The sequence below is a fragment of the Stenella coeruleoalba genome (genome assembly GCF_951394435.1).
Source record: "Stenella coeruleoalba genome assembly, contig: scaffold_62, whole genome shotgun sequence".
Classification (NCBI taxonomy): Eukaryota; Metazoa; Chordata; class Mammalia; order Artiodactyla; family Delphinidae; genus Stenella; species Stenella coeruleoalba.
In genome coordinates, this window is record NW_027646189.1 from 1,645,059 (window position 1) to 1,669,786 (window position 24,728).

The 24,728-nt window shown below is 43.7% G+C and overlaps 2 long non-coding RNA genes across 2 annotated transcripts in view; both read left to right on the plus strand.

Moving 5' to 3' along the window:
* The window catches only part of LOC307181272, a 225,440-nt gene extending 202,868 nt beyond the window's left edge, over nucleotides 1-22,572 (plus strand). Inside the window, exon 3 of the long non-coding RNA XR_013826298.1 lies at nucleotides 22,488-22,572. This is a non-coding gene — a long non-coding RNA (uncharacterized lncRNA). The remainder of the gene's footprint in view (nucleotides 1-22,487) is intronic.
* The window catches only part of LOC307181271, a 636,025-nt gene that overhangs the window by 303,934 nt on the left and 307,363 nt on the right, over nucleotides 1-24,728 (plus strand). The gene's annotated exons all lie outside the window — the stretch shown is intronic.

The window sequence follows — 24,728 nt, forward strand, 5'->3', positions numbered from 1 at the left end:
CCTATCACTGCTGCGTTTATGCCCCTGTACACATGCTTGATTCTCTTTCGGAGACATAGCAATCCATAGGTTTTAAGATACTTACTAGTCAGGTACATTCTTAGGCGTTTAATATGCGGTGTTGAGTCCATTTCGTTGAGCAAGGAGTAGCTCTTGTCTATTCCATATTTGGCTTAAGGAACTTTATCTGTGCTCATTTCAATCTCTGGTTTTATACAGCAACCCAACTCACCTTTCCCCTTAAGCAAGCATAAGTGGGTTTTCTAAATTTCAGACCCTGTTCTGTTTTGGAATTCAGTTCCTGTGTAGCCAAGTTTACATTCCGTGTATTAGTGATATCTTATGATGTTTCTTTTTCTGTGTGACTTATTTCAGTTAGAATCATCGTACCTGAATCTACTCATTATGCTGCTACGGGCCTGATGACATAGATTTCATTGCTGAGTGATACTGCATTGTACGTAAGTACCACAAGTTCTTTATCCATTTTTCACTTTCTGCGATGTTGAACTTGTACTGTAAACGAGGTTCTTGTAAACAGAGCCGTTCCAAACTTTGGGGTGGCTGTGTCTTTTTGATTTTAATTTCCCTAAGCTATAGGACCATAAGTGGAAGTGCCCTAGGCTCTGTTGCTTTGTTTTTTAGATGTTTCAGGAAACACCATACACTTCTCCCGAGTGTCTGTTGGCAATTTACATCCCGCCCATCAGCATAACAAGGCTCCCAGTTCTCCATGGCCTGTCCTGCCTTTCTGGATTTTACACTTTTTTCAGATGGCCCTTTTGACCGGGGGGAAGTGAGACTTCATTGTAGTGCAGATTTCCTTTGCAAGCTTGCTTGGTTGGCCAAAAAGGGCGTATGCGTTTTTTCCTGAATATATTCAGGAAAAAACGCATACGCCCTTTTTGGCCAAGTGCATCATTGTGGACGTTCTGCCTCTTTTCCTATGCTTTCAATGCAATTCCAGTCTACCTCCTGAAATCGGTTTCCTGCAATTCTGCCCCGCTTTCAAGTCCTCTTGGCAGCCTTACTTCAGTCTATTTTTGGACGATAGCTGTCATTTATAACTCTGCAGGTTTTTGAATTACAGTGCCCCTGAGCTCCTTTCTTCAACTCGCTTTCTTGTGACCTGGCCACAACACAGCAGGATGGCTTCAGGCCCTAATCTGGTTCCGGCACGGCACGCTGAGCTTTTGGTTTATTCCTCTTCCTGGTGGGAAATGAGAGTTAAATTTGCCCGTCCAGACACCTCCAGCTAGTCTCTCATTGGTTCTCACTATTCCTGTTCATCTTCCGCAGAAATTGCAAACTGGGCCAAACAGGAGGTTAAAGGGACTGACTCTCCAAGTCGGGAGAGTGTTAGTAAAGCGTCTGGAATGTTGCACCCGAGTACCAGGGTACGAAAACTGAGACATATTTGAACACGTCTCCCGATCACATGGTTGATCATACTCTAGGTTCCACATGCATGTTTTAGCTGAAGGAAGAATACCTTAAACCTGGGTAATTGAAACCCGTGGAATGGGTACCATGCAATATGACTTCAAAGTGTCTTCATTTGCGCACCGAACCTCTCCAATCCTATCACTGCTGCGCTTATGCCCCTGTACACATGCTTGATTCTCTTTTGGAGACATAGCAATCCATAGGTTTTAAGATACTTACTAGTCAGAAACATTCTTAGGCGTTTAATATGGGGTGTTGAGTCCATTTCGTTGAGAAAGGAGTAGCTCTTGTCTATTCCATATTTGGCTTAAGGAACTTTATCTGTGCTCATTTCAATCTCTGGTTTTATGCAGCACCCCAACTCACCTTTCCCCTTAAGCAAGCATAAGTTGGTTTTCTAAATTTGAGACCCTGTTCTGTTCTGTAATTCAGTTCCTGTGTAGCCAAGTTTACATTCCGTGTATTAGTGATATCTTATGATGTTTCTTTTTCTGTGTGACTTATTTCAGTTAGAATCATCATACCTGAATCCACTCATTGTGATGCTAAGGGTCTGATGACATACATTTCATTGCTGAGTGATATTGCTTTGTAAGTGAATACCACAACTTCTTTATCCATTTTTCACTTTCTGCGATGTTGAACTTGTATTGTAAACGAGGTTCTTGTAAACAGAGCCGTTCCAAACTTTGGGGTGGCTGTGTCTTTTTGATTTTAATTTCCCTAAGCTATAGGACCATAAGTGGAAGTGCCCTAGGCTCTGTTGCTTTGTTTTTTAGATGTTTCAGGAAACACCATACACTTCTCCCGAGTGGTTGTTTGCAATTTACATCCCGCCCATCAGCATAACAAGGCTCCCAGTTCTCCATGGCCTGTCCTGCCTTTCTGGATTTTACACTTTTTTCAGATGGCCCTTTTGACCGGGGGGAAGTGAGACTTCATTGTAGTGCAGATTTCCTTTGCAAGCTTGCTTCGTTGGCCAAAAAGGGCGTATGCGTTTTTTCCTGAATATATTCAGGAAAAAACGCATACGCCCTTTTTGGCCAAGTGCATCATTGTGGACGTTCTGCCTCTTTTCCTATGCTTTCAATGCAATTCCAGTCTACCTCCTGAAATCGGTTTCCTGCAATTATGCCCCGCTTTCAAGTCCTCTTGGCAGCCTTACTTCAGTATATTTTTGGACGATAGCTGTCATTTATAACTCTGCAGGTTTGTGAACTACAGTGCCCCTGAGCTCCTTTGTTCAACTCGCTTTCTTTTGAGCTGGCCGCATCACCGCAGGATGGCTTCAGGCCCTAATCTGGTTCCGGGACGGCACGCTGAGCCTTTGGTTATTTCCTCTTCCTGGTGGGAAATGAGAGTTAAATTTGCCCGTCCAGACACCTCCAGCTAGCCTCTCATTGGTTCTCGCTATTCCTGTTCATCTTCCGCAGAAATTGCAAACTGGGCCAAACAGGAGGTTAAAGGCGCTGACTCTCCAAGTGGGGAGAGTGTTAGTAAAGCGTCTGGAATGTTGCACCCGAGTACCAGGGGAGGAAAACTGAGACATATTTGAACACGTCTCCCGTTCACATGGTTGATCATACTTGGGTTCCACATGCATGTTTTAGCTGAAGGAAGAATACCTAAAACCTGGGTAGTTGAAACCCGTGGAATGGGTACCATGCAATATAACTTCAAAGGGTCTTCATTTGCTCACCGAACCTCTCCAATCCTATCACTGCTGCGTTTATGCCCCTGGACACATGCTTGATTCTCTTTTGGAGACATAGCAATCCATAGGTTTTAAGATACTTACTAGTCAGGTACATTCTTAGGCGTTTAATATGCGGTGTTGAGTCCATTTCGTTGAGCAAGGAGTAGCTCTTGTCTATTCCATATTTGGCTTAAGGAACTTTATCTGTGCTCATTTCAATCTCTGGTTTTATGCAGCAACCCAACTCACCTTAACCCTTAAGCAAGCATAAGTTGGTTTTCTAAATTTGAGACCCTGTTCTGTTTTGGAATTCAGTTCCTGTGTAGCCAAGTTTACATTCCGTGTATTACTGATATCTTATGATGTTTCTTTTTCTGTGTGACTTATTTCAGTTAGAATCATCGTACCTGAATCTACTCATTATGCTGCTACGGGCCTGATGACATAGATTTCATTGCTGAGTGATACTGCATTGTACGTAAGTACCACAAGTTCTTTATCCATTTTTCACTTTCTGCGATGTTGAACTTGTACTGTAAACGAGGTTCTTGTAAACAGAGCCGTTCCAAACTTTGGGGTGGCTGTGTCTTTTTGATTTTAATTTCCCTAAGCTATAGGACCATAAGTGGAAGTGCCCTAGGCTCTGTTGCTTTGTTTTTTAGATGTTTCAGGAAACACCATACACTTCTCCCGAGTGGTTGTTTGCAATTTACATCCCGCCCATCAGCATAACAAGGCTCCCAGTTCTCCATGGCCTGTCCTGCCTTTCTGGATTTTACACTTTTTTCAGATGGCCCTTTTGACCGGGGGGAAGTGAGACTTCATTGTAGTGCAGATTTCCTTTGCAAGCTTGCTTGGTTGGCCAAAAAGGGCGTATGCATTTTTTCCTGAATATATTCAGGAAAAAAACGCATACGCCCTTTTTGGCCAAGTGCATCATTGTGGACGTTCTGCCTCTTTTCCTATGCTTTCAATGCAATTCCAGTCTACCTCCTGAAATCGGTTTCCTGCAATTCTGCCCCGCTTTCAAGTCCTCTTGGCAGCCTTACTTCAGTCTATTTTTGGACGATAGCTGTCATTTATAACTCTGCAGGTTTGTGAATTACAGTGCCCCTGAGCTCCTTTCTTCAACTTGCTTTCTTGTGACCTGGCTGCAACACCACAGGATGGCTTCAGGCCCTAATCTGGTTCCGGCACGGCACGCTGAGCCTTTGGTTAATTCCTCTTCCTGGTGGGAAATGAGAGTTAAATTTGCCCGTCCAGACACCTCCAGCTAGCCTCTCATTGGTTCTCGCTATTCCTGTTCATCTTCCGCAGAAATTGCAAACTGGGCCAAACAGGAGGTTAAAGGGACTGACTCTCCAAGTCGGGAGAGTGTTAGTAAAGCGTCTGGAATGTTGCACCCAAGTACCAGGGTACGAAAACTGAGACATATTTGAACACGTCTCCCGATCACATGGTTGATCATACTCTAGGTTCCACATGCATGTTTTAGCTGAAGGAAGAATACCTTAAACCTGGGTAGTTGAAACCCGTGGAATGGGTACCATGCAATATGACTTCAAAGGGTCTTCATTTGCTCACCGAACCTCTCCAATCCTATCACTGCTGCGTTTATGCCCCTGTACATATGCTTGATTCTCTTTTGGAGACATAGCAATCCATAGGTTTTAAGATACTTACTAGTCAGGAACATTCTTAGGCGTTTAATATGGGGTGTTGAGTCCATTTCGTTGAGCAAGGAGTAGCTCTTGTCTATTCCATATTTGGCTTAAGGAACTTTATCTGTGCTCATTTCAATCTCTGGTTTTATGCAGCACCCCAACTCACCTTTACCCTTAAGCAAGCATAATTTGGTTTTCTAAATTTGAGACCCTGTTCTGTTCTGTAATTCAGTTCCTGTGTAGGCAAGTTTACATTCCGTGTATTAGTGATATCTTATGATGTTTCTTTTTCTGTGTGACTTATTTCAGTTAGAATCATCATACCTGAATCCACTCATTGCGATGCTAAGGGCCTGATGACATAGATTTCATTGCTGAGTGATATTGCTTTGTAAGTGAATACCACAACTTCTTTATCCATTTTTCACTTTCTGCGATGTTGAACTTGTACTGTAAACGAGGTTCTTGTAAACAGAGCCGTTCCAAACTTTGGGGTGGCTGTGTCTTTTTGATTTTAATTTCCCTAAGCTATAGGACCATAAGTGGAAATGCCCTAGGCTCTGTTGCTTTGTTTTTTAGATGTTTCAGGAAACACCATACACTTCTCCCAAGTGTCTGTTGGCAATTTACATCCCGCCCATCAGCATAACAAGGCTCCCAGTTCTCAATGGCCTGTTGCCTTTCTGGATTTTACACTTTTTTCAGATGGCCCTTTTGACCGGGGGGAAGTGAGACTTCATTGTAGTGCAGATTTCCTTTGCAAGCTTGCTTGGTTGGCCAAAAAGGGCGTATGCGTTTTTTCCTGAATATATTCAGGAAAAAACGCATACGCCCTTTTTGGCCAAGTGCATCATTGTGGACGTTCTGCCTCTTTTCCTATGCTTTCAATGCAATTCCAGTCTACCTCCTGAAATCGGTTTCCTGCAATTCTGCCCCGCTTTCAAGTCCTCTTGGCAGCCTTACTTCAGTCTATTTTTGGACGATAGCTGTCATTTATAACTCTGCAGGTTTGTGAATTACAGTGCCCCTGAGCTCCTTTCTTCAACTTGCTTTCTTTTGACCTGGCCGCAACACCGCAGGATGGCTTCAGGCCCTAATCTGGTTCCGGCACGGCACGCTGAGCCTTTGGTTATTTCCTCTTCCTGGTGGGAAATGAGAGTTAAATTTGCCCGTCCAGACACCTCCAGCTAGTCTCTCATTGGTTCTCGCTATTCCTGTTCATCTTCCGCAGAAATTGCAAACTGGGCCAAACAGGAGGTTAAAGGCGCTGACTCTCCAAGTGGGGAGAGTGTTAGTAAAGCGTCTGGAATGTTGCACCCGAGTACCAGGGGAGGAAAACTGAGACATATTTGAACACGTCTCCCGTTCACATGGTTGATCATACTTGGGTTCCACATGAATGTTTTAGCTGAAGGAAGAATACCTAAAACCTGGGTAGTTGAAACCCGTGGAATGGGTACCATGCAATATGACTTCAAAGGGTCTTCATTTGCTCACCGAACCTCTCCAATCCTATCACTGCTGCGTTTATGCCCCTGTACACATGCTTGATTCTCTTTCGGAGACATAGCAATCCATAGGTTTTAAGATACTTACTAGTCAGGTACATTCTTAGGCGTTTAATATGCGGTGTTGAGTCCATTTCGTTGAGCAAGGAGTAGCTCTTGTCTATTCCATATTTGGCTTAAGGAACTTTATCTGTGCTCATTTCAATCTCTGGTTTTATACAGCAACCCAACTCACCTTTCCCCTTAAGCAAGCATAAGTGGGTTTTCTAAATTTCAGACCCTGTTCTGTTTTGGAATTCAGTTCCTGTGTAGCCAAGTTTACATTCCGTGTATTAGTGATATCTTATGATGTTTCTTTTTCTGTGTGACTTATTTCAGTTAGAATCATCGTACCTGAATCTACTCATTATGCTGCTACGGGCCTGATGACATAGATTTCATTGCTGAGTGATACTGCATTGTACGTAAGTACCACAAGTTCTTTATCCATTTTTCACTTTCTGCGATGTTGAACTTGTACTGTAAACGAGGTTCTTGTAAACAGAGCCGTTCCAAACTTTGGGGTGGCTGTGTCTTTTTGATTTTAATTTCCCTAAGCTATAGGACCATAAGTGGAAGTGCCCTAGGCTCTGTTGCTTTGTTTTTTAGATGTTTCAGGAAACACCATACACTTCTCCCGAGTGTCTGTTGGCAATTTACATCCCGCCCATCAGCATAACAAGGCTCCCAGTTCTCCATGGCCTGTCCTGCCTTTCTGGATTTTACACTTTTTTCAGATGGCCCTTTTGACCGGGGGGAAGTGAGACTTCATTGTAGTGCAGATTTCCTTTGCAAGCTTGCTTGGTTGGCCAAAAAGGGCGTATGCGTTTTTTCCTGAATATATTCAGGAAAAAACGCATACGCCCTTTTTGGCCAAGTGCATCATTGTGGACGTTCTGCCTCTTTTCCTATGCTTTCAATGCAATTCCTGTCTACCTCCTGAAATCGGTTTCCTGCAATTCTGCCCCGCTTTCAAGTCCTCTTGGCAGCCTTACTTCAGTCTATTTTTGGACGATAGCTGTCATTTATAACTCTGCAGGTTTTTGAATTACAGTGCCCCTGAGCTCCTTTCTTCAACTCGCTTTCTTGTGACCTGGCCACAACACAGCAGGATGGCTTCAGGCCCTAATCTGGTTCCGGCACGGCACGCTGAGCTTTTGGTTTATTCCTCTTCCTGGTGGGAAATGAGAGTTAAATTTGCCCGTCCAGACACCTCCAGCTAGTCTCTCATTGGTTCTCACTATTCCTGTTCATCTTCCGCAGAAATTGCAAACTGGGCCAAACAGGAGGTTAAAGGGACTGACTCTCCAAGTCGGGAGAGTGTTAGTAAAGCGTCTGGAATGTTGCACCCGAGTACCAGGGTACGAAAACTGAGACATATTTGAACACGTCTCCCGATCACATGGTTGATCATACTCTAGGTTCCACATGCATGTTTTAGCTGAAGGAAGAATACCTTAAACCTGGGTAATTGAAACCCGTGGAATGGGTACCATGCAATATGACTTCAAAGTGTCTTCATTTGCGCACCGAACCTCTCCAATCCTATCACTGCTGCGCTTATGCCCCTGTACACATGCTTGATTCTCTTTTGGAGACATAGCAATCCATAGGTTTTAAGATACTTACTAGTCAGAAACATTCTTAGGCGTTTAATATGGGGTGTTGAGTCCATTTCGTTGAGAAAGGAGTAGCTCTTGTCTATTCCATATTTGGCTTAAGGAACTTTATCTGTGCTCATTTCAATCTCTGGTTTTATGCAGCACCCCAACTCACCTTTCCCCTTAAGCAAGCATAAGTTGGTTTTCTAAATTTGAGACCCTGTTCTGTTCTGTAATTCAGTTCCTGTGTAGCCAAGTTTACATTCCGTGTATTAGTGATATCTTATGATGTTTCTTTTTCTGTGTGACTTATTTCAGTTAGAATCATCATACCTGAATCCACTCATTGTGATGCTAAGGGTCTGATGACATACATTTCATTGCTGAGTGATATTGCTTTGTAAGTGAATACCACAACTTCTTTATCCATTTTTCACTTTCTGCGATGTTGAACTTGTATTGTAAACGAGGTTCTTGTAAACAGAGCCGTTCCAAACTTTGGGGTGGCTGTGTCTTTTTGATTTTAATTTCCCTAAGCTATAGGACCATAAGTGGAAGTGCCCTAGGCTCTGTTGCTTTGTTTTTTAGATGTTTCAGGAAACACCATACACTTCTCCCGAGTGGTTGTTTGCAATTTACATCCCGCCCATCAGCATAACAAGGCTCCCAGTTCTCCATGGCCTGTCCTGCCTTTCTGGATTTTACACTTTTTTCAGATGGCCCTTTTGACCAGGGGGAAGTGAGACTTCATTGTAGTGCAGATTTCCTTTGCAAGCTTGCTTCGTTGGCCAAAAAGGGCGTATGCGTTTTTTCCTGAATATATTCAGGAAAAAACGCATACGCCCTTTTTGGCCAAGTGCATCATTGTGGACGTTCTGCCTCTTTTCCTATGCTTTCAATGCAATTCCAGTCTACCTCCTGAAATCGGTTTCCTGCAATTATGCCCCGCTTTCAAGTCCTCTTGGCAGCCTTACTTCAGTATATTTTTGGACGATAGCTGTCATTTATAACTCTGCAGGTTTGTGAACTACAGTGCCCCTGAGCTCCTTTGTTCAACTCGCTTTCTTTTGAGCTGGCCGCATCACCGCAGGATGGCTTCAGGCCCTAATCTGGTTCCGGGACGGCACGCTGAGCCTTTGGTTATTTCCTCTTCCTGGTGGGAAATGAGAGTTAAATTTGCCCGTCCAGACACCTCCAGCTAGCCTCTCATTGGTTCTCGCTATTCCTGTTCATCTTCCGCAGAAATTGCAAACTGGGCCAAACAGGAGGTTAAAGGCGCTGACTCTCCAAGTGGGGAGAGTGTTAGTAAAGCGTCTGGAATGTTGCACCCGAGTACCAGGGGAGGAAAACTGAGACATATTTGAACACGTCTCCCGTTCACATGGTTGATCATACTTGGGTTCCACATGCATGTTTTAGCTGAAGGAAGAATACCTAAAACCTGGGTAGTTGAAACCCGTGGAATGGGTACCATGCAATATAACTTCAAAGGGTCTTCATTTGCTCACCGAACCTCTCCAATCCTATCACTGCTGCGTTTATGCCCCTGGACACATGCTTGATTCTCTTTTGGAGACATAGCAATCCATAGGTTTTAAGATACTTACTAGTCAGGTACATTCTTAGGCGTTTAATATGCGGTGTTGAGTCCATTTCGTTGAGCAAGGAGTAGCTCTTGTCTATTCCATATTTGGCTTAAGGAACTTTATCTGTGCTCATTTCAATCTCTGGTTTTATGCAGCAACCCAACTCACCTTAACCCTTAAGCAAGCATAAGTTGGTTTTCTAAATTTGAGACCCTGTTCTGTTTTGGAATTCAGTTCCTGTGTAGCCAAGTTTACATTCCGTGTATTACTGATATCTTATGATGTTTCTTTTTCTGTGTGACTTATTTCAGTTAGAATCATCGTACCTGAATCTACTCATTATGCTGCTACGGGCCTGATGACATAGATTTCATTGCTGAGTGATACTGCATTGTACGTAAGTACCACAAGTTCTTTATCCATTTTTCACTTTCTGCGATGTTGAACTTGTACTGTAAACGAGGTTCTTGTAAACAGAGCCGTTCCAAACTTTGGGGTGGCTGTGTCTTTTTGATTTTAATTTCCCTAAGCTATAGGACCATAAGTGGAAGTGCCCTAGGCTCTGTTGCTTTGTTTTTTAGATGTTTCAGGAAACACCATACACTTCTCCCGAGTGGTTGTTTGCAATTTACATCCCGCCCATCAGCATAACAAGGCTCCCAGTTCTCCATGGCCTGTCCTGCCTTTCTGGATTTTACACTTTTTTCAGATGGCCCTTTTGACCGGGGGGAAGTGAGACTTCATTGTAGTGCAGATTTCCTTTGCAAGCTTGCTTGGTTGGCCAAAAAGGGCGTATGCATTTTTTCCTGAATATATTCAGGAAAAAAACGCATACGCCCTTTTTGGCCAAGTGCATCATTGTGGACGTTCTGCCTCTTTTCCTATGCTTTCAATGCAATTCCAGTCTACCTCCTGAAATCGGTTTCCTGCAATTCTGCCCCGCTTTCAAGTCCTCTTGGCAGCCTTACTTCAGTCTATTTTTGGACGATAGCTGTCATTTATAACTCTGCAGGTTTGTGAATTACAGTGCCCCTGAGCTCCTTTCTTCAACTTGCTTTCTTGTGACCTGGCTGCAACACCACAGGATGGCTTCAGGCCCTAATCTGGTTCCGGCACGGCACGCTGAGCCTTTGGTTAATTCCTCTTCCTGGTGGGAAATGAGAGTTAAATTTGCCCGTCCAGACACCTCCAGCTAGCCTCTCATTGGTTCTCGCTATTCCTGTTCATCTTCCGCAGAAATTGCAAACTGGGCCAAACAGGAGGTTAAAGGGACTGACTCTCCAAGTCGGGAGAGTGTTAGTAAAGCGTCTGGAATGTTGCACCCAAGTACCAGGGTACGAAAACTGAGACATATTTGAACACGTCTCCCGATCACATGGTTGATCATACTCTAGGTTCCACATGCATGTTTTAGCTGAAGGAAGAATACCTTAAACCTGGGTAGTTGAAACCCGTGGAATGGGTACCATGCAATATGACTTCAAAGGGTCTTCATTTGCTCACCGAACCTCTCCAATCCTATCACTGCTGCGTTTATGCCCCTGTACATATGCTTGATTCTCTTTTGGAGACATAGCAATCCATAGGTTTTAAGATACTTACTAGTCAGGAACATTCTTAGGCGTTTAATATGGGGTGTTGAGTCCATTTCGTTGAGCAAGGAGTAGCTCTTGTCTATTCCATATTTGGCTTAAGGAACTTTATCTGTGCTCATTTCAATCTCTGGTTTTATGCAGCACCCCAACTCACCTTTACCCTTAAGCAAGCATAATTTGGTTTTCTAAATTTGAGACCCTGTTCTGTTCTGTAATTCAGTTCCTGTGTAGGCAAGTTTACATTCCGTGTATTAGTGATATCTTATGATGTTTCTTTTTCTGTGTGACTTATTTCAGTTAGAATCATCATACCTGAATCCACTCATTGCGATGCTAAGGGCCTGATGACATAGATTTCATTGCTGAGTGATATTGCTTTGTAAGTGAATACCACAACTTCTTTATCCATTTTTCACTTTCTGCGATGTTGAACTTGTACTGTAAACGAGGTTCTTGTAAACAGAGCCGTTCCAAACTTTGGGGTGGCTGTGTCTTTTTGATTTTAATTTCCCTAAGCTATAGGACCATAAGTGGAAATGCCCTAGGCTCTGTTGCTTTGTTTTTTAGATGTTTCAGGAAACACCATACACTTCTCCCAAGTGTCTGTTGGCAATTTACATCCCGCCCATCAGCATAACAAGGCTCCCAGTTCTCAATGGCCTGTTGCCTTTCTGGATTTTACACTTTTTTCAGATGGCCCTTTTGACCGGGGGGAAGTGAGACTTCATTGTAGTGCAGATTTCCTTTGCAAGCTTGCTTGGTTGGCCAAAAAGGGCGTATGCGTTTTTTCCTGAATATATTCAGGAAAAAACGCATACGCCCTTTTTGGCCAAGTGCATCATTGTGGACGTTCTGCCTCTTTTCCTATGCTTTCAATGCAATTCCAGTCTACCTCCTGAAATCGGTTTCCTGCAATTCTGCCCCGCTTTCAAGTCCTCTTGGCAGCCTTACTTCAGTCTATTTTTGGACGATAGCTGTCATTTATAACTCTGCAGGTTTGTGAATTACAGTGCCCCTGAGCTCCTTTCTTCAACTCGCTTTCTTGTGACCTGGCTGCAACACCGCATGATGGCTTCAGGCCCTAATCTGGTTCCGGCCCGGCATGCTGAGCCTTTGGTTAATTCCTCTTCCTGGTGGGAAATGAGAGTTAAATTTGCCCGTCCAGACACCTCCAGCTAGCCTCTCATTGGTTCTCGCTATTCCTGTTCATCTTCCGCAGAAATTGCAAACTGGGCCAAACAGGAGGTTAAAGGGACTGACTCTCCAAGTCGGGAGAGTGTTAGTAAAGCGTCTGGAATGTTGCACCCGAGTACCAGGGGAGGAAAACTGAGACATATTTGAACACGTCTCCCGTTCACATGGTTGATCATACTCTGGGTTCCACATGCATGTTTTAGCTGAAGGAAGAATACCTTAAAACTGGAGAGTTGAGACCCGTGTAATGGGTACCATGCAATATAACTTCAAAGGGTCTTCATTTGCTCACCGAACCTCTCCAATCCTATCACTGCTGTGTTTATTCCCCTGTACACACGCTTGATTCTCTTTTGGAGACATAGCAATCCATAGGTTTTAAGATACTTACTAGTCAGGTACATTCTTAGGGGTTTAATATGGGGTTTTGAGTCCATTTCGTTGAGCAAGGAGTAGCTCTTGTCTATTCCATATTTGGCTTAAGGAACTTTATCTGTGCTCATTTCAATCTCTGGTTTTATGCAGCACCCCAACTCACCTTTCCCCTTAAGCAAGCATAAGTTGGTTTTCTAAATTTGAGACCCTGTTCTGTTCTGTAATTCAGTTCCTGTGTAGCCAAGTTTACATTCCGTGTATTACTGATATCTTATGATGTTTCTTTTTCTGTGTGACTTATTTCAGTTAGAATCATCATACCTGAATCCACTCATTGTGATGCTAAGGGCCTGATGACATAGAATTCATTGCTGAGTGATATTGCTTTGTAAGTAAATACCACAACTTCTTTATCCATTTTTCACTTTCTGCGATGTTGAACTTGTACTGTAAACGAGGTTCTTGTAAACAGAGGCGTCCCAAACTTTGGGGTGGCTGTGTCTTTTTGATTTTAAATTCCCTAAGCTATAGGACCATAAGTGGCAGTGCCCTAGGCTCTGTTGCTTTGTTTTTTAGATGTTTCAGGAAACACCATACACTTCTCCCGAGTGGTTGTTGGCAATTTACATCCCGCCCATCAGCATAACAAGGCTCCCAGTTCTCCATGGCCTGTCCTGCCTTTCTGGATTTTACACTTTTTTCAGATGGCCCTTTTGACCGGGGGGAAGTGAGACTTCATTGTAGTGCAGATTTCCTTTGCAAGCTTGCTTGGTTGGCCAAAAAGGGCGTATGCGTTTTTTCCTGAATATATTCAGGAAAAAACGCATACGCCCTTTTTGGCCAAGTGCATCATTGTGGACGTTCTGCCTCTTTTCCTATGCTTTCAATGCAATTCAAGTCTACCTCTTGAAATCGGTTTCCTGCAATTCTGCCCCGCTTTCAAGTCCTCTTGGCAGCCTTACTTCAGTCTATTTTTGGACGATAGCTGTCATTTATAACTCTGCAGGTTTGTGAATTACAGTGCCCCTCAGCTCCTTTCTTCAACTCGCTTTCTTGTGACCTGGCCGCAACACCGCAGGATGGCTTCAGGCCCTAATCTGGTTCCGGCACGGCACGCTGAGCCTTTGGTTATTTCCTCTTCCTGGTGGGAAATGAGAGTTAAATTTGCCCGTCCAGACACCTCCAGCTAGCCTCTCATTGGTTCTCGCTATTCCTGTTCATCTTTCGCATTAATTGCAAACTGGGCCAAACAGGAGGTTAAAGGGACTGACTCTCCAAGTCGGGAGAGTGTTAGTAAAGCGTCTGGAATGTTGCACCCGAGTACCAGGGTACGAAAACTGAGACATATTTGAACACGTCTCCCGATCACATGGTTGATCATACTCTAGGTTCCACATGCATGTTTTAGCTGAAGGAAGAATACCTTAAACCTTGGTAGTTGAAACCCGTGGAATGGGTACCATGCAATATGACTTCAAAGGGTCTTCATTTGCTCACCGAACCTCTCCAATCCTATCACTGCTGCGTTTATGCCCCTGTACACATGCTTGATTCTCTTTCGGAGACATAGCAAACCATAGGTTTTAAGATACTTACTAGTCAGGTACATTCTTAGGCGTTTAATATGGGGTGTTGAGTCCATTTCGTTGAGCAAGGAGTAGCTCTTGTCTATTCCATATTTGACTTAAGGAACTTTATCTGTGCTCATTTCAATCTCTGGTTTTATGCAGCACCCCAACTCACCTTTCCCCTTAAGCAAGCATAAGTTGGTTTTCTAAATTTGAGACCCTGTTCTGTTCTGTAATTCAGTTCCTGTGTAGCCAAGTTTACATTCCGTGTATTACTGATATCTTATGATGTTTCTTTTTCTGTGTGACTTACTTCAGTTAGAATCATCATACCTGAATCCACTCATTGTGCTGCTAAGGGCCTGATGACACAGATTTCATTGCTGAGTGATATTGCTTTGTAAGTAAATACCACAACTTCTTTATCCATTTTTCACTTTCTGCGATGTTGAACTTGTACTGTAAACGAGGTTCTTGTAAACAGAGGCGTCCCAAACTTTGGGGTGGCTGTGCCTTTTTGATTTTAATTTCCCTAAGCTATAGGACCATAAGTGGAAGTGCCCTAGGTGCTGTTGCTTTGTTTTTTAGATGTTTCAGGAAACACCATACACTTCTCCCGAGTGGTTGTTGGCAATTTACATCCCGCCCATCAGCATAACAAGGCTCCCAGTTCTCCATGGCCTGTTGCCTTTCTGGATTTTACACTTTTTTCAGATGGCCCTTTTGACGGGGGGAAGTGAGACTTCATTGTAGTGCAGATTTCCTTTGCAAGCTTGCTTGGTTGGCCAAAAAGGGCGTATGCGTTTTTTCCTGAATATATTCAGGAAAAAACGCATACACCCTTTTTGGCCAAGTGCATCATTGTGGACGTTCTGCCTCTTTTCCTATGCTATCAATGCAATTCCAGTCTACCTCCTGAAATCGGTTTCCTGCAATTCTGCCCCGCTTTCAAGTCCTCTTGGCAGCCTTACTTCAGTCTATTTTTGGACGATAGCTGTCATTTATAACTCTGCAGGTTTGTGAATTACAGTGCCCCTGAGCTCCTTTCTTCAACTCGCTTTCTTTTGAGCTGGCCGCAACACCGCAGGATGGCTTCAGGCTCTAATCTGGTTCCGGTACGGCACGCTGAGCCTTTGGTTAATTCCTCTTCCTGGTGGGAAATGAGAGTTAAATTTGCCCGTCCAGACACCTCCAGCTAGCCTCTCATTGATTCTCGCTATTCCTGTTCATCTTCCGCAGAAATTGCAAACTGGGCCAAACAGGAGGTTAAAGGCGCTGACTCTCCAAGTGGGGAGAGTGTTAGTAAAGCGTCTGGAATGTTGCACCCGAGTACCAGGGGAGGAAAACTGAGACATATTTGAACACGTCTCCCGTTCACATGGTTGATCATACTTGGGTTCCACATGCATGTTTTAGCTGAAGGAAGAATACCTTAAACCTGGGTAGTTGAAACCCGTGGAATGGGTACCATGCAATATGACTTCAAAGGGTCTTCATTTGCTCACCGAACCTCTCCAATCTTATCACTGCTGTGTTAATGCCCCTGTACACATGCTTGATTCTCTTTCGGAGACATAGCAATCCATAGGTTTTAAGATACTTACTAGTCAGGTACATTCTTAGGCGTTTAATATGGGGTGTTGAGTCCATTTCGTTGAGCAAGGAGTAGCTCTTGTCTATTCCATATTTGGCTTAAGGAACTTTATCTGTGCTCATTTCAATCTCTGGTTTTATGCAGCACCCCAACTCACCTTTACCCTTAAGCAAGCATAAGTTGGTTTTCTAAATTTGAGACCCTGTTCTGTTCTGTAATTCAGTTCCTGTGTGGGCAAGATTACATTCCGTGTATTAGTGATATCTTATGATGTTTCTTTTTCTGTGTGACTTATTTCAGTTAGAATCATCATACCTGAATCCACTCATTGCGATGCTAAGGGCCTGATGACATAGATTTCATTGCTGAGTGATATTGCTTTGTAAGTGAATACCACAACTTCTTTATCCATTTTTCACTTTCTGCGATGTTGAACTTGTACTGTAAACGAGGTTCTTGTAAACAGAGCCGTTCCAAACTTTGGGGTGGCTGTGTCTTTTTGATTTTAATTTCCCTAAGCTATAGGACCATAAGTGGAAGTGCCGTAGGCTCTGTTGCTTTGTTTTTTAGATGTTTCAGGAAACACCATACACTTCTCCCGAGTGGTTGTTGGCAATTTACATCCCGCCCATCAGCATAACAAGGCTCCCAGTTCTCCATGGCCTGTCCTGCCTTTCTGGATTTTACACTTTTTTCAGATGGCCCTTTTGACCGGGGGGAAGTGAGACTTCATTGTAGTGCAGATTTCCTTTGCAAGCTTGCTTGGTTGGCCAAAAAGGGCGTATGCGTTTTTTCCTGAATATATTCAGGAAAAAAACGCATACGCCCTTTTTGGCCAAGTGCATCATTGTGGACGTTCTGCCTCTTTTCCTATGCTTTCAATGCAATTCCAGTCTACCTCCTGAAATCGGTTTCCTGCAATTCTGCCCCGCTTTCAAGTCCTCTTGGCAGCCTTACTTCAGTCTATTTTTGGACGATAGCTGTCATTTATAACTCTGCAGGTTTGTGAATTACAGTGCCCCTGAGCTCCTTTCTTCAACTTGCTTTCTTGTGACCTGGCCGCAACACCGCAGGATGGCTTCAGGCCCTAATCTGGTTCCGGCACGGCACGCTGAGCCTTTGGTTATTTCCTCTTCCTGGTGGGAAATGAGAGTTAAATTTGCCCGTCCAGACACCTCCAGCTAGTCTCTCATTGGTTCTCGCTATTCCTGTTCATCTTCCGCAGAAATTGCAAACTGGGCCAAACAGGAGGTTAAAGGCGCTGACTCTCCAAGTGGGGAGAGTGTTAGTAAAGCGTCTGGAATGTTGCACCCGAGTACCAGGGGAGGAAAACTGAGACATATTTGAACACGTCTCCCGTTCACATGGTTGATCATACTTGGGTTCCACATGCATGTTTTAGCTGAAGGAAGAATACCTTAAACCTGGAGAGTTGAGACCCGTGTAATGGGTACCATGCAATATGACTTCAAAGGGTCTTCATTTGCTCTCCGAACCTCTCCAATCCTATCACTGCTGCGTTTATGCCCCTGTACACATGCTTGATTCTCTTTCGGAGACATAGCAATCCATAGGTTTTAAGATACTTACTAGTCAGGTACATTCTTAGGCGTTTAATATGCGGTGTTGAGTCCATTTCGTTGAGCAAGGAGTAGCTCTTGTCTATTCCATATTTGACTTAAGGAACTTTATCTGTGCTCATTTCAATCTCTGGTTTTATGCAGCACCCCAACTCACCTTTCCCCTTAAGCAAGCATAAGTTGGTTTTCTAAATTTGAGACCCTGTTCTGTTCTGTAATTCAGTTCCTGTGTAGCCAAGTTTACATTCCGTGTATTACTGATATCTTATGATGTTTCTTTTTCTGTGTGACTTACTTCAGTTAGAATCATCATACCTGAATCCACTCATTGTGCTGCTAAGGGCCTGATGACACAGATTTCATTGCTGAGTGATATTGCTTTGTAAGTAAATACCACAACTTCTTTATCCATTTTTCACTTTCTGCGATGTTGAACTTGTACTGTAAACGAGGTTCTTGTAAACGGAGCCGTTCCAAACTTTGGGGTGGCTGTGTCTTTTTGATTTTAATTTCCCTAAGCTATAGGACCATAAGTGGAAGTGCCCTAGGTTCTGTTGCTTTGTTTTTTAGATGTTTCAGGAAACACCATACACTTCTCCCGAGTGGTTGTTGGCAATTTACATCCCGCCCATCAGCATAACAAGGCTCCCAGTTCTCCATGGCCTGTCCTGCCTTTCTGGATTTTACACTTTTTTCAGATGGCCCTTTTGACCGGGGGGAAGTGAGACTTCATTGTAGTGCAGATTTCCTTTGCAAGCTTGCTTGGTTGGCCAAAAAGGGCGTATGCGTTTTTTCCTGAATATATTCAGGAAAAAACGCATACGCCCTTTTTGGCCAAGTGCATCATTGTGGACGTTCTGCCTCTTTTCCTATGCTTTCAATGCAATTCCAGTCTACCTCCTGAAATCGGTTTCCTGCAATTCTGCCCCGCTTTCAAGTCCTCTTGGCAGCCTTACTTCAGTCTATTTTTGGACGATAGCTGTCATTTATAACTCTGCAGGTTTGTGCATTACAGTGCCCCAGAGCTCCTTTCTTCAACTTGCTTTCTTGTGACCTGGCCGCAACACCACAGGATGGCTTCAGGCCCTAATCTGGTTCCGGCACGGCACGCTGAGCCTTTGGTTATTTCCTTTTCCTGGTGGGAAATGAGAGTTAAATTTGCCCGTCCAGACACCTCCAGCTAGTCTCTCATTGGTTCTCGCTATTCCTGTTCATCTTCCGCAGAAATTGCAAACTGGGCCAAACAGGAGGTTAAAGGCGCTGACTCTCCAAGTGGGGAGAGTGTTAGTAAAGCGTCTGGAATGTTGCACCCGAGTACCAGGGGCGGAAAACTGAGACATATTTGAACACGTCTCCCGTTCACATGGTTGATCATACTTGGGTTCCACATGCATGTTTTAGCTGAAGGAAGAATACCTTAAACCTGGAGAGTTAAGACCCGTGTAATGGGTACCATGCAATATGACTTCAAAGGGTCTTCATTTGCTCACCGAACCTCTCCAATCCTATCACTGCTGCGTTTATGCCCCTGTACACATGCTTGATTCTCTTTCGGAGACATAGCAATCCATAGGTTTTTAAGATACTTACTAGTCAGGTACATTCTTAGGCGTTTAATATGCGGTGTTGAGTCCATTTCGTTGAGCAAGGAGTAGCTCTTGTCTATTCCATATTTGACTTAAGGAACTTTATCTGTGCTCATTTCAATCTCTGGTTTTATGCAGCACCCCAACTCACCTTTCCCCTTAAGCAAGCATAAGTTGGTTTTCTAAATTTGAGACCCTGTTCTGTTTTGGAATGCAGTTCCTGTGTAGCCAAGTTTACATTCCGTGTATTAGTGATATCTTATGATGTTTCTTTTTCTGTGTGACTTATTTCAGTTAGAATCATTGTACCTGAATCCACTCATTATGCTGCTACGGGCCTGATGACATAGATTTCATTGCTGAGTGATACTGCATTGTACGTAAGTACCACAAGTTCTTTATCCATTTTTCACTTTCTGTGATATTGAACTTGTACGGTAAACGAGGTTCTTGTAAACGGAGGCGTCCCAAACTTTGGGGTGGCTGTGTCTTTTTGATTTTAATTACCCTAAGCTATAGGACCATAAGTGGAAGTGCCGTAGGCTCTGTTGCTTTGTTTTTTAGATGTTTCAGGAAACACCATACACTTCTCCTGAGTGGTTGTTGGCAATTTACATCCCGCCCATCAGCATAACAAGGCTCCCAGTTCTCCATGGCCTGTCCTGCCTTTCTGGATTTTACACTTTTTTCAGATGGCCCTTTTGACCGGGGGGAAGTGAGACTTCATTGTAGTGCAGATTTCCTTTGCAAGCTTGCTTGGTTGGCCAAAAAGTGCATATGCGTTTTTTCCTGAATATATTCAGGAAAAAAACGCATACGCCCTTTTTGGCCAAGTGCATCATTGTGGACGTTCTGCCTCTTTTCCTATGCTTTCAATGCAATTCCAGTCTACCTCCTGAAATCGGTTTCCTGCAATTCTGCCCCGCTTTCAAGTCCTCTTGGCAGCCTTACTTCAGTCTATTTTTGGACGATAGCTGTCATTTATAACTCTGCAGGTTTGTGCATTACAGTGCCCCTGAGCTCCTTTCTTCAACTTGCTTTCTTGTGACCTGGCCGCAACACCACAGGATGGCTTCAGGCCCTAATCTGGTTCCGGCATGGCACGCTGAGCCTTTGGTTATTTCCTTTTCCTGGTGGGAAATGAGAGTTAAATTTGCCCGTCCAGACACCTCCAGCTAGTCTCTCATTGGTTCTCGCTATTCCTGTTCATCTTCCGCAGAAATTGCAAACTGGGCCAAACAGGAGGTTAAAGGCGCTGACTCTCCAAGTGGGGAGAGTGTTAGTAAAGCGTCTGGAATGTTGCACCCGAGTACCAGGGGAGGAAAACTGAGACATATTTGAACACGTCTCCCGTTCACATGGTTGATCATACTTGGGTTCCACATGCATGTTTTAGCTGAAGGAAGAATACCTTAAACCTGGAGAGTTAAGACCCGTGTAATGGGTACCATGCAATATGACTTCAAAGGGTCTTCATTTGCTCACCGAACCTCTCCAATCCTATCACTGCTGCATTTATGCCCCTGTACACATGCTTGATTCTCTTTCGGAGACATAGCAATCCATAGGTTTTTAAGATACTTACTAGTCAGGTACATTCTTAGGCGTTTAATATGCGGTGTTGAGTCCATTTCGTTGAGCAAGGAGTAGCTCTTGTCTATTCCATATTTGACTTAAGGAACTTTATCTGTGCTCATTTCAATCTCTGGTTTTATGCAGCACCCCAACTCACCTTTCCCCTTAAGCAAGCATAAGTTGGTTTTCTAAATTTGAGACCCTGTTCTGTTCTGTAATTCAGTTCCTGTGTAGCCAAGTTTACATTCCGTGTATTACTGATATCTTATGATGTTTCTTTTTCTGTGTGACTTACTTCAGTTAGAATCATCATACCTGAATCCACTCATTGTGCTGCTAAGGGCCTGATGACACAGATTTCATTGCTGAGTGATATTGCTTTGTAAGTAAATACCACAACTTCTTTATCCATTTTTCACTTTCTGCGATGTTGAACTTGTACTGTAAACGAGGTTCTTGTAAACGGAGCCGTTCCAAACTTTGGGGTGGCTGTGTCTTTTTGATTTTAATTTCCCTAAGCTATAGGACCATAAGTGGAAGTGCCCTAGGTTCTGTTGCTTTGTTTTTTAGATGTTTCAGGAAACACCATACACTTCTCCCCAGTGGTTGTTGGCAATTTACATTCCGCCCATCAGCATAACAAGGCTCCCAGTTCTCCATGGCCTGTCCTGCCTTTCTGGATTTTACACTTTTTTCAGATGGCCCTTTTGACCGGGGGGAAGTGAGACTTCATTGTAGTGCAGATTTCCTTTGCAAGCTTGCTTGGTTGGCCAAAAAGGGCGTATGCGTTTTTTCCTGAATATATTCAGGAAAAAACGCATACGCCCTTTTTGGCCAAGTGCATCATTGTGGACGTTCTGCCTCTTTTCCTATGCTTTCAATGCAATTCCAGTCTACCTCCTGAAATCGGTTTCCTGCAATTCTGCCCCGCTTTCAAGTCCTCTTGGCAGCCTTACTTCAGTCTATTTTTGGACGATAGCTGTCATTTATAACTCTGCAGGTTTGTGCATTACAGTGCCCCAGAGCTCCTTTCTTCAACTTGCTTTCTTGTGACCTGGCCGCAACACCACAGGATGGCTTCAGGCCCTAATCTGGTTCCGGCACGGCACGCTGAGCCTTTGGTTATTTCCTTTTCCTGGTGGGAAATGAGAGTTAAATTTGCCCGTCCAGACACCTCCAGCTAGTCTCTCATTGGTTCTCGCTATTCCTGTTCATCTTCCGCAGAAATTGCAAACTGGGCCAAACAGGAGGTTAAAGGCGCTGACTCTCCAAGTGGGGAGAGTGTTAGTAAAGCGTCTGGAATGTTGCACCCGAGTACCAGGGGAGGAAAACTGAGACATATTTGAACACGTCTCCCGTTCACATGGTTGATCATACTTGGGTTCCACATGCATGTTTTAGCTGAAGGAAGAATACCTTAAACCTGGAGAGTTAAGACCCGTGTAATGGGTACCATGCAATATGACTTCAAAGGGTCTTCATTTGCCCACCGAACCTCTCCAATCCTATCACTGCTGCGTTTATGCCCCTGTACACATGCTTGATTCTCTTTCGGAGACATAGCAATCCATAGGTTTTTAAGATACTTACTAGTCAGGTACATTCTTAGGCGTTTAATATGCGGTGTTGAGTCCATTTCGTTGAGCAAGGAGTAGCTCTTGTCTATTCCATATTTGACTTAAGGAACTTTATCTGTGCTCATTTCAATCTCTGGTTTTATGCAGCACCCCAACTCACCTTTCCCCTTAAGCAAGCATAAGTTGGTTTTCTAAATTTGAGACCCTGTTCTGTTTTGGAATGCAGTTCCTGTGTAGCCAGGTTTACATTCCGTGTATTAGTGATATCTTATGATGTTTCTTTTTCTGTGTAACTTATTTCAGTTAGAATCATTGTACCTGAATCCACTCATTATGCTGCTATGGGCCTGATGACATAGATTTCATTGCTGAGTGATACTGCATTGTACGTAAGTAACACAAGTTCTTTATCCATTTTTCACTTTCTGTGATACGGAACTTGTACGGTAAACGAGGTTCTTGTAAATGGAGGCATCCCAAACTTTGGGGTGGCTGTGTCTTTTTGATTTTAATTTCCCTAAGCTATAGGACCATAAGTGGAAGTGCCCTAGGCTCTGTTGCTTTGTTTTTTAGATGTTTCAGGAAACACCATACACTTCTCTGGAGTGGTTGTTGGCAATTTACATTCCGCCCATCAGCATAACAAGGCTCCCAGTTCTCCATGGCCTGTCCTGCCTTTCTGGATTTTACACTTTTTTCAGATGGCTCTTTTGACCGGGGGGAAGTGAGACTTCATTGTAGTGCAGATTTCCTTTGCAAGCTTGCTTGGTTGGCCAAAAAGGGCGTATGCGTTTTTTCCTGAATATATTCAGGAAAAAACGCAAACGCCCTTTTTGGCCAAGTGCATCATTGTGGACGTTCTGCCTCTTTTCCTATGCTTTCAATGCAATTCCAGTCTACCTCCTGAAATCGGTTTCCTGCAATTCTGCCCCGTTTTCAAGTCCTCTTGGCAGCCTTACTTCAGTCTATTTTTGGACGATAGCTGTCATTTATAACTCTGCAGGTTTGTGAATTACAGTGCCCCTGAGCTCCTTTCTTCAACTTGCTTTCTTTTGAGCTGGCCGCAACACCGCAGGATGGCTTCAGGCCCTAATCTGGTTCCGGCACGGCACGCTGAGCCTTTGGTTATTTCCTCTTCCTGGTGGGAAATGAGAGTTAAATTTGCCCGTCCAGACACCTCCAGCTAGTCTCTCATTGGTTCTCGCTATTCCTGTTCAACTTCCGCAGAAATTGCAAACTGGGCCAAACAGGAGGTTAAAGGCGCTGACTCTCCAAGTGGGGAGAGTGTTAGTAAAGCGTCTGGAATGTTGCACCCGAGTACCAGGGGAGGAAAACTGAGACATATTTGAACACGTCTCCCGTTCACATGGTTGATCATACTTGGGTTCCACATGCATGTTTTAGCTGAAGGAAGAATACCTTAAACCTGGAGAGTTGAGACCCGTGTAATGGGTACCATGCAATATGACTTCAAAGGGTCTTCATTTGCTCACCGAACCTCTCCAATCCTATCACTGCTGCGTTTATGCCCCTGTACACATGCTTGATTCTCTTTCGGAGACATAGCAATCCATAGGTTTTAAGATACTTACTAGTCAGGTACATTCTTAGGCGTTTAATATGCGGTGTTGAGTCCATTTCGTTGAGCAAGGAGTAGCTCTTGTCTATTCCATATTTGACTTAAGGAACTTTATCTGTGCTCATTTCAATCTCTGGTTTTATGCAGCACCCCAACTCACCTTTCCCCTTAAGCAAGCATAAGTTGGTTTTCTAAATTTGAGACCCTGTTCTGTTTTGGAATGCAGTTCCTGTGTAGCCAAGTTTACATTCCGTGTATTAGTGATATCTTATGATGTTTCTTTTTCTGTGTGACTTATTTCAGTTAGAATCATTGTACCTGAATCCACTCATTATGCTGCTACGGGCCTGATGACATAGATTTCATTGCTGAGTGATACTGCATTGTACGTAAGTACCACAAGTTCTTTATCCATTTTTCACTTTCTGTGATATTGAACTTGTACGGTAAACGAGGTTCTTGTAAACGGAGGCGTCCCAAACTTTGGGGTGGCTGTGTCTTTTTGATTTTAATTTCCCTAAGCTATAGGACCATAAGTGGAAGTGCCCTAGGCTCTGTTGCTTTGTTTTTTAGATGTTTCAGGAAACACCATACACTTCTCCCGAGTGGTTGTTGGCAATTTACATCCCGCCCATCAGCATAACAAGGCTCCCAGTTCTCCATGGCCTGTCCTGCCTTTCTGGATTTTACACTTTTTTCAGATGGCTCTTTTGACCGGGGGGAAGTGAGACTTCATTGTAGTGCAGATTTCCTTTGCAAGCTTGCTTGGTTGGCCAAAAAGGGCGTATGCGTTTTTTCCTGAATATATTCAGGAAAAAACGCATACGCCCTTTTTGGCCAAGTGCATCATTGTGGACGTTCTGCCTCTTTTCCTATGCTTTCAATGCAATTCCAGTCTACCTCCTGAAATCGGTTTCCTGCAATTCTGCCCCGCTTTCAAGTCCTCTTGGCAGCCTTACTTCAGT